Source organism: Lolium perenne, chromosome 7 (assembly GCF_019359855.2).
Source record: "Lolium perenne isolate Kyuss_39 chromosome 7, Kyuss_2.0, whole genome shotgun sequence".
NCBI classification, from domain to species: Eukaryota; Viridiplantae; Streptophyta; class Magnoliopsida; order Poales; family Poaceae; genus Lolium; species Lolium perenne.
The window spans coordinates 228,283,535-228,292,193 of record NC_067250.2 but is presented as its reverse complement, the minus strand read 5'-3'; the positions used below and the strand labels follow the sequence as shown (position 1 = coordinate 228,292,193).

General features: G+C 45.2%; 1 long non-coding RNA gene across 1 annotated transcript; it reads left to right on the top strand.

The window, feature by feature from the left end:
* The first annotated feature begins 4,857 nt into the window (after window positions 1-4,857).
* Window positions 4,858-6,498, top strand: LOC139833123 (uncharacterized). The gene is made up of 2 exons (XR_011748249.1): window positions 4,858-4,978; window positions 6,309-6,498. It is a non-coding gene; the product is annotated as an uncharacterized lncRNA (long non-coding RNA).
* Window positions 6,499-8,659: the final 2,161 nt, after the last annotated feature.

The window sequence follows — 8,659 nt, the reverse complement described above, 5'->3', positions numbered from 1 at the left end:
CACATACTAAAATACATAAGTTTCCAGTTAAGCCTTACCCAGATTCAGGTATTGTGGGGTACTTAAGAATTGGAATGGTATCGCATCCGAACCCAACCATCAGTTTTTGTAAAGTTCACCATGTCATTCATAAGTCACAATCACCTTCAAAATCTTTCAATAGAATGACTCATCATTCCAAGGTTTTCAAAGTCATTGGTTTTCACAAGTTCCCATCTAGGGTAGTTCTTTTTAATTTTAGCACTAGCAACTTAGTCATGAGGGGTGCTAACTAACTTATAGCTTTCTAGGCTAAGTGTGATGCTCTTGTACTACTCCATAACTAAACCAAGTGGATCATGAATCAAAAATAAATTTTGATAAACCAAAGTCAAAACTTGTAAGGTAAAAACTTAGGATAGGATCGTTAAGCATAGAGTAATATGTAGTGGTGCCTTGCTCTTGTAGAGCTTTGCACTTGCAAGAATATTAGCTTGCCTTGATTGGGGTAGTGATCAAAGTTCTCTTCTTCTTCCTCTTGGTAGAAGGCCTCCTCCTCTTGATAGTCTCCGGTACTAGCGTATATAAATGAATACGAGGATACAAACACCAATCAATACTTAAGTAGACTAGTTTAGCCTTAATGGCTCACACAATATGATCTAGCATCATCACTTAACATTTATCCAAAATTATTCTAGGGTTTTCTCACTTAGTGTTAGGAAAATAATTTCCTCTCATTGAAATATGGATTTGGGTTTCTATTTAGTTTGGAGAACTAAGTTCCTCTCATTGAACCTTGTTAAGATTTAATTTCCTCAAATACCAAGTATGAGATCATGTGGACCATGGTCAACACTTCATATTTACTATTTGGGGAAAATGGTTTAAATGAGATTTATTATCTCATGCAATTTAAGTAACTATGTGATTTAAAATCCTCAAGTGAGCAAGTATGAGACCTTATAACTAAGGTCATCACATTACTTCATAACACTTGGGAAGATGATTTAAATGAGGTGCTACACCTCATAGATTTGAGACCCTAATTTTGAAATAGTTTAAATGGGCTAGAATTTGACTACATAGCCAATATTTTGCTCTAGCCCATGATCATATACAGTACCCATATCATATTTTTGCATAATCAGTTAGAGACTTGGAATGTGAATCATAGCAATTGGATTCACTTCAAAATTCATTATGGTTGATTTTATAAATTTATTTGAATCTTGGAAAACTTCTGACTTGTTATTTTTATCATTCAAATTCTACAACAGATCTAGGTTTGAATCCAGTGTGGTTGGATAGAGCATTTCAAAAGCTTTCCAGCAACATCAAATTCACTAAATTTGGCCAAGTGGATTTAGAGTTATTCAAATTCTAAGTAAGCACCAGTATTGAATTTGAAACTAAAAGGAAATAAATGAATTCAAATTTTGGGCTCGGGCGGGAAACTAAATGGGCCAGAACGAGGGGAAAAGAACTCGGTTGGCCCAACTACGCGTCCAGCGCGAGCAGGCCGCCTGACAAGGTGGGATCCGCATGTCAGTCACTATTTAAACCCGAAGCGGTACCAACTAATATCAGACGCACGATTAGGATGAAGATCGACGACTCACGCTCGTCGTCTACGTCGACGAGAGGGGCTATCAATATAGCTGAACCGGCTATCAATATAGCCGAACCGGCTCAAGATCTTCTCAACATAATGGGATTGCGTTAGAGTAATCCCACTATCGTTCTTAATAAGCTTGATGTTCAAAATCACATCAGCTTCTCCCAGGTCTTTCATATCAAAGCACTTTGACAAGAAAGACTTAACCTCGTGTATTACTTTCATGTTTATACCAAATATCAGAATATCATCCACATACAAACACAGTATAACACCTTCACCCCCACCATGGCGATAGTAAACGCACTTGTCAGCCTCATTGACAACAAAGCCTACAGAAGTTAAAGTTATGTCAAACTTCTCATGCCATTGCTTAGGTGCTTGTTTCAGGCCATATAAAGATTTCAGCAACTTGCACACCTTTCTTTCTTCACCTTTTACTACAAACCCATCAGGATGATCCATATAGATTTCCTCTTCCAACTCTCCATTAAGAAAAGATGTCTTTACGTCCATTTGATGAACAATAAGACAATAGGAGGCAGCCATGGACAGTATTACTCGACTGGTGGTAAGTCTAGCGACAGGTGAATAGGTGTCGAAGTAATCTTCGCCTTCTCTCCGTGTGTAGCCTTTATCTACAAGCCGCACCTTGTACTTCTCCATAGTACCATCGGGTCTTAGCTTCTTCTTGAACACCCATTTGCAGCCCACGGGCTTGCATCCATGGGGTCATTCTGATAGCTCCCAAGTTCCATTGGAAAGAATCGAGTCCATCTCATTATGGACAGCTTCTTTCCAGTCATCTGCATCTAGAGATGCGTATGCCTCTGCAATGGACATGGGAGTATCTCATGGGATTCGTAGCATAGAAAACAAAAAATTCCTACCGCAAGAACGAATAACAAACCAAGATCCAATCTAGAAGATGGTAGCAACGAGAAGATCATGAGACTAACCCTCGAAGATTTCCAAAACCTACGAGATTAGATCTCGTTGTTGTTGTAGTCGATCACTTGCCGCTTTCAAAAGCGCGTAGAAGATCTTGACGGTGCCACAGTCGGGCAGCACCTCCGTACTCGGTCACACGTTCGGTGTTGATGACGACGTCCTTCTCCCCGTTCCAGCGGGCAGCGGATGTAGTAGATCCTCCTCGGAATCCCGACAGCATTACGGCGTGGTGTCGGTGGTGGTGGAGATCTCCCGCAGGCTTCGCCGTAAGCGCTACGGGAGAAGGAGGAGGGAGAAGCTAGGGTTTGGGAGAGAGGGGGTGGCTAGGGCCGCCGGCCAGGGGCCCCCTTTGGTGGTGCGGCCAGCTGTGTTCAGCCCCCTCCCTCTCCTCCTCATTATATAGGTGGAATCCCTAAGGCTTGCCCAAAGGTTCGAATAAGACCACAATTCAAAACCTTCCATATGGACGAAACCTAGGGGGATAGGGACTCCTCCCTTTCCCTCCTTGTTGTCCGGCCAAGGAGGTGGAGTCCACCATGGACTCCACTGTAGCGACCCAGGAAAATCCCTATATTAGATTTATTTGTTATTTTTATTTTGTGCATCATCATGGCATCATACATATTTTTGAACCCGAAAATTAGTTTTACTAAACCCTATTTTATTCCTAATATAATACCCTCTTTTATTTCAAACTATATTCTTCATTTTCTGTTATTTTCACTACTGAAAACTATTTGAAAAAGGGGTTTTAAAACAAACAGGAAAAATAATAACAGAAAACGTTTTATTAAAAACAAAGGAGAGGAGCTCTCCAACCGGCCAGGCCCGGGAAGGCCCAGCCGGCCGACTAAACCTAGCCCACCTAGGCCCACCCGGGCCTCCTAAAGCAAACCCTAGCTCAGCACCGGCGCCCTGGCATTTTTGCCTCTCCACCCCCCGCCGCCGCTCCAGTCATTTTCCGAAAACCCCCCTCCTCCTTTTCTTTTTCCGTCGCGGTCCTCCCACCAAACCCTCTCTCTCTCCCCGAGCGAGCCAGGTCTCGAGCCCCGCTCGATCCCCTCGTCCTCACCCGCTCGCTCTCCTCCCCGACGCTCGCGTCCTCGCCTCGATCTTCCTCTGCAGACGCCGTCGGCGCCGCCCCGCGCGTGGCCTGCCTCACCTCCAGCCTCCCCTCCTGCCGTGGCCCGATTTCCTCGCCCACGCCCGCGACGCGCGTACCTACCCGCTGCCACTGCGAGCAAGAGCCGCGTTGACCTCGACCTCTGTTTCTCCTCGCGCGAGCACGCGGCGCGCCACCGCGTCCTGTCCGTCACCGCCGTCGACCGTTGCCCCGCGAGGCCTCCTCTCTGCGGCGCCCCACCACACCCCGTCAAGTCCTGCACCCGCGTGCAGCCACGAACCTCGCCGCCATCTCCCTAAGCCCGGCACATGCTCGCGTTCGCGCCCTCTGCTCGTCCCCGACGACCGCCGTGAGCCCTGCCTCGAGCACCCTGTGCGTTCTCCATCGCCAAGTCCATCGTCAACCTCGTGCGTCTGCCACCTGCACGTCATGGGCTCGCCTGGCCGTCGTCCCTGGCTCCAAGTTCTGCAACGCGTGCATCGCCGCACAGCTTCGTCCTCACCTGCGACCTTCCGAGCGTTCTGCTCCATTTTGTTGTTGTGCAGTGAGGCCACTGTTGTTGCATATCTGCAGGTTGCTCTTGACCCTATGGTTACCCTGTCCCGACTTCTTTTGTTTTTGCCTCCGTGTCTCATGTTCTATGTTTTGCATATATCGACGAGAACCGTGCCAACGCGAGTCTGCCATCGACGGCGATTGAGATAGAACTTGAAGTTCTTCTTCACGGATCCAAGGCGAAGACCTCGCTTCATCTTCTTCCTCCCCGAACCCGAATCCGATGACCACCTTGTTTCGATGCCGTGATACTCCGACCCTAAGCCAATCCTATTTTTCTAAATGTGCTATATAAATTGTTGCATCTCTTATCTTATGCATCTACATCATTCATACATGGTGCACCGCATATGTGGTTGTCCGGGGTTAAATAGCAAATCACCTAATTAAATATGGAATTGTGCGGGACTACTTATATCTTATCCCGGTTCCATTTAATTTTGCCGTAGCTCACCCATGCCATGTTTGCCATGCTAATCAACATTTAATATGCGGAGTAGAAAAATAACTAGAACCTAATAATTGTTTGTCGGAATTCCGATTCCGTTTAAATTGGATATAAGTTGCATCGCCGCATCATGTTTGCCATATCATGCATGCATATCATATCATGAGCATGCCGATTCTTTCTCCGTAGTTGTAAGATTTGCATCCGTTGTTTGTTCAGCATTTGCTTCTTCCCGGATAGGATCACGAAGTGGTGTGGTGAGATACGACAAGATCTCCGGATGTCCCTCGGCAAGCTTTAACAGGCAAGCATTTCCCCTATACTCCTGCCCCTGCAGAAGTCGCTCACCTATTTTATTTTGCCTTCTCCCTCGTGCTATCCTTGAGTTGCGTTCTTGTCACGTGTCCCTTCCACTTGTTACCTCAAGCAGCACATATTGCCACCACCAACCACCAACCTCCTACAGCTGTTGATTGGTTATCGGGTCTGCCTTGCGAGTCGTAGTGCATGCTAGTGCTGTTTATATCTCGTTACCGTTGCTGCTATCTTATCGGGTTATTTGTTGGGGAACATGACACATGGTTTATGGTTATATCTGTTGAGGATATCATGGTTACTTGTTAATAGTTGTTAGCGGAGGCATCAGTGGGTCAGCTGATCATTTTGTGACGGCTCACTTGTGTTTCTTTAAAGCTTAGGACCCCGAGTTCTTGTTATCTGTTCCGAGATTGAGCGCTCTAACAACACGTGGGTAAGTTTCTGGGTCTCCCCTCGACCACTGCTGGAATCTACAGCTTTGTCCAGTGGCCACAACTAGTTTATATGTTTTACCATTTGTTGTTGCGTGCATGCCAGCCTGTTACTTATTTACTTTGGGAAGCCCCTGGGTGCCTTGTATCCCTTGTTTCTGGTATGCACGTATAGGTCGTGGAGCCTCTGCGAAGTGGTTTATCGCCCCAGTGTGTGTTTAAACCACCTAGCACGTTGACACACATAGCTAAGTCCGCTTCGGAGATACGGCCGGACTTCGATACGGGTTTAACTTAGTTAGGTGGCTTCCTGGACATTGTTGTCGTGAAGGAGAGTGCGTGTCGTGATATCCACCTGTCGTAAGTGGGTTGATCGTGCGTGTGGGTACATTTGGGCAACCCCTGCAGGGTGTACATCTTATCGATAAGCCGCGTCCGCGGTTATGGACGACTTGGAGCTGTATGACTCGACCATAGACAACTTACACCTGTTGTTTCATTGCTAATAACTTGCGTAGTAAGTTAGCAAAACTTCAATAATAAATGGTTAAAACTTGACAACCGTGTGAGTGCCTTTGTAAGTACTTCTTGGCGAAGGGGGAACGCATCGGCTGTGTTATGTTTGCAGAGTATAGAACTGTTAGTTATGCGCTCTCTCACATTCTCTGATAGACGAATGTTGTAGAGTGTCTCTATAGGTTTTTAGTGCTTGCGCGCTGCCGCTTAACCCCACCATATTGCCTATGACGTTCCTCTTGCATCCTCTAAGTCCCCTGCGTGCCTCAAGTACAAAGGACGACTGGTTGACGAATGCTTATACGTCTTGAAGTATTGTTAAGTACGAACCCGTACTTATTGCTGCTTCTACGGGATATAACCGGGCAGGTATGAAGATCGGTACGATGAAGAACGACGCTAGCAAGGTTACCCTTCCGGCTTGGCCTGGGCAGGGTTATGGATGCCACTTGGTTATCTTCAGGACTCTTAGTCCAAATTTGTATCTTGTTCGTACTCGGACGTATTTGATCTTCTGTATGATTTTGGATCTTTGTATGTATCTATTTGTATCTTGACTCGTTGGAGTCGTTGTTGTAATATATGTTCTTGTTGGCTCTATTGTAATCCTGTTGTAATGTTACCTCTCGTGATTGATTCCACCCGCATCGCGTGCATGCTTCGGCGTGTACGAGGCGCTTGGTGGTGCGTCTCCTAAAATCGATATCGTGCGGATTTCGGCGGATTCGCTGGGATCCTCATGGTACCGGTTTTGGGGCGTCACATCCACCCTCCCACTTGGTTGGCTGGTTAGGGTTGGTGGAGTCCAACCGGGACTCCACCTTCCATGGTGATTTCTTCCGGAAAGTTCTAGAACATTCTAGCGCCTTCCATAAATGCACCGGATCATTTCCAAACTTGGAAAGTGACTTCCTATATATGAATCTTATTCTCCGGACCATTCCGGACCTCCTCATGATGTCCTGGATCCCATCTGAGACCCCGAACAAATATTCAAACTCCATTCCATATTCCATATCTACTTAAAACGACATCAAACCTTAAGTGTGTCACCCTACGGTTCATGAACTATGCAGACATGGTCGAGACTCCTCTCCGACCAATAACCAATAGCGGGATCTGGAGATCCATAAGTATCATCCACAAGGTACACAATGAAATCATCACCAAAGGATTTTTCAATCCTCCATCTCTTGCTCCGTTTAGGAGCTTCATTGTCATCCTTATCAGTAACATTCTCATGTGATTGTTCAAAATACTCATTAGATGGACTAGACTCAGGAATTATCTCAGTAGAAATTCTAGCAATACTATGCATATCTTTCATAGGAAACATATTCTCAAAAAATGTTGCATCACGAGATTCCATAATAGTATCAACATGCATATCAGGTACCTCAGATTGAACTACTAAAAATCTATAGCCTACACTCCGCGGAGCATAACCTAGAAAGATACAATCCACTGTCTTTGGTCCGAGTTTGCGCTTCTTAGTAATTGGAATATTGACTTTTGCCAAACATCTCCATGTGCGCAAATATGAAAGTGATGGTTTTCTCCCAGCCCACTCCTCGTAAGGGGTTTTATCTTTATTCTTGTTAGTAACTCTATTCAGGACATGACATGAGGTCAATAAAGCCTCCCCCACCATGCCTTTGATAAACCAACAGTGGCTAACATGAAATTCACCAAGTCAGTGAGCGTGCGGTTTTTCCTCTGGCAACCCCGTTTGATTGGGGCGAATAGGGAGGCGTACTCTCATGAATAATGCCATGTTCCTCACAAAATTCATCAAAGATTTTAGGAAAATATTCAACACCACGATCCGACCTAAGACGCTTGATCTTTCTCTCTAGTTGATTTTCAACTTCGGCCTTATAAATTTGAAAGTAGTCTAAAGCTTCATCTTTAGTTCGCAACAAATAGACATAGCAAAATCTAGTCGCATCATCAATCATGAAATATCTCTTTCCACCTTTTGTCAACACACCATTCATCTCGCATAGATCAGAATGTATGAGTTCTAGAGGTGCCAAGTTTCTCTCCTCGGCCGCCTTGTGAGGCTTCCGAGGTTGCTTTGATTGCACACAACTATGACACTTAGAACCTTTGGCAATGGTGAAATTCGGAATTAAACTCAAACTGGATAGTCGAGACATTAAACCAAAATAATGTGACATAAACGAGAATGCCAAACACTGGTATCATCACTAACATTTCCACAAATATGGTTCATAGACTTATTACTGAAATCCGAAAGCGAAAAGCGGAACAAGCCTCCGCACTCATATCTTTTACCAATAAATTGTCCAAACTTGGAAACAACTACTTTATTCGACTCTAAAACAACCTTAAACCCATCTCTGCATAGAAGGGAGCCGCTAACGAGATTCTTGTTCATAGTAGGGACATGCTGCACGTTCCTCAGCTGCACGATCTTCCCCGAAGTGAACTTCAGATCTACCGTGCCAACACCACGAACAGAAGCATGTGACCCATTCCCCATCAAGACGGAAGAATCCCAGGCGACCTGGTAAGAAGCGAACATGGATATATCAGCACACACATGAACATTAGCACCCGTATCAATCCACCAACATGGAGATTGAAAAACCGAAAGAACAATAAAGAGATTACCATACCCATCATCATTGCTAGAGGTCACCGTGTTGACTTGCCTCTCTGGACAGTCCTTAGAAAAGTTGTCAGTCTCTCCACAG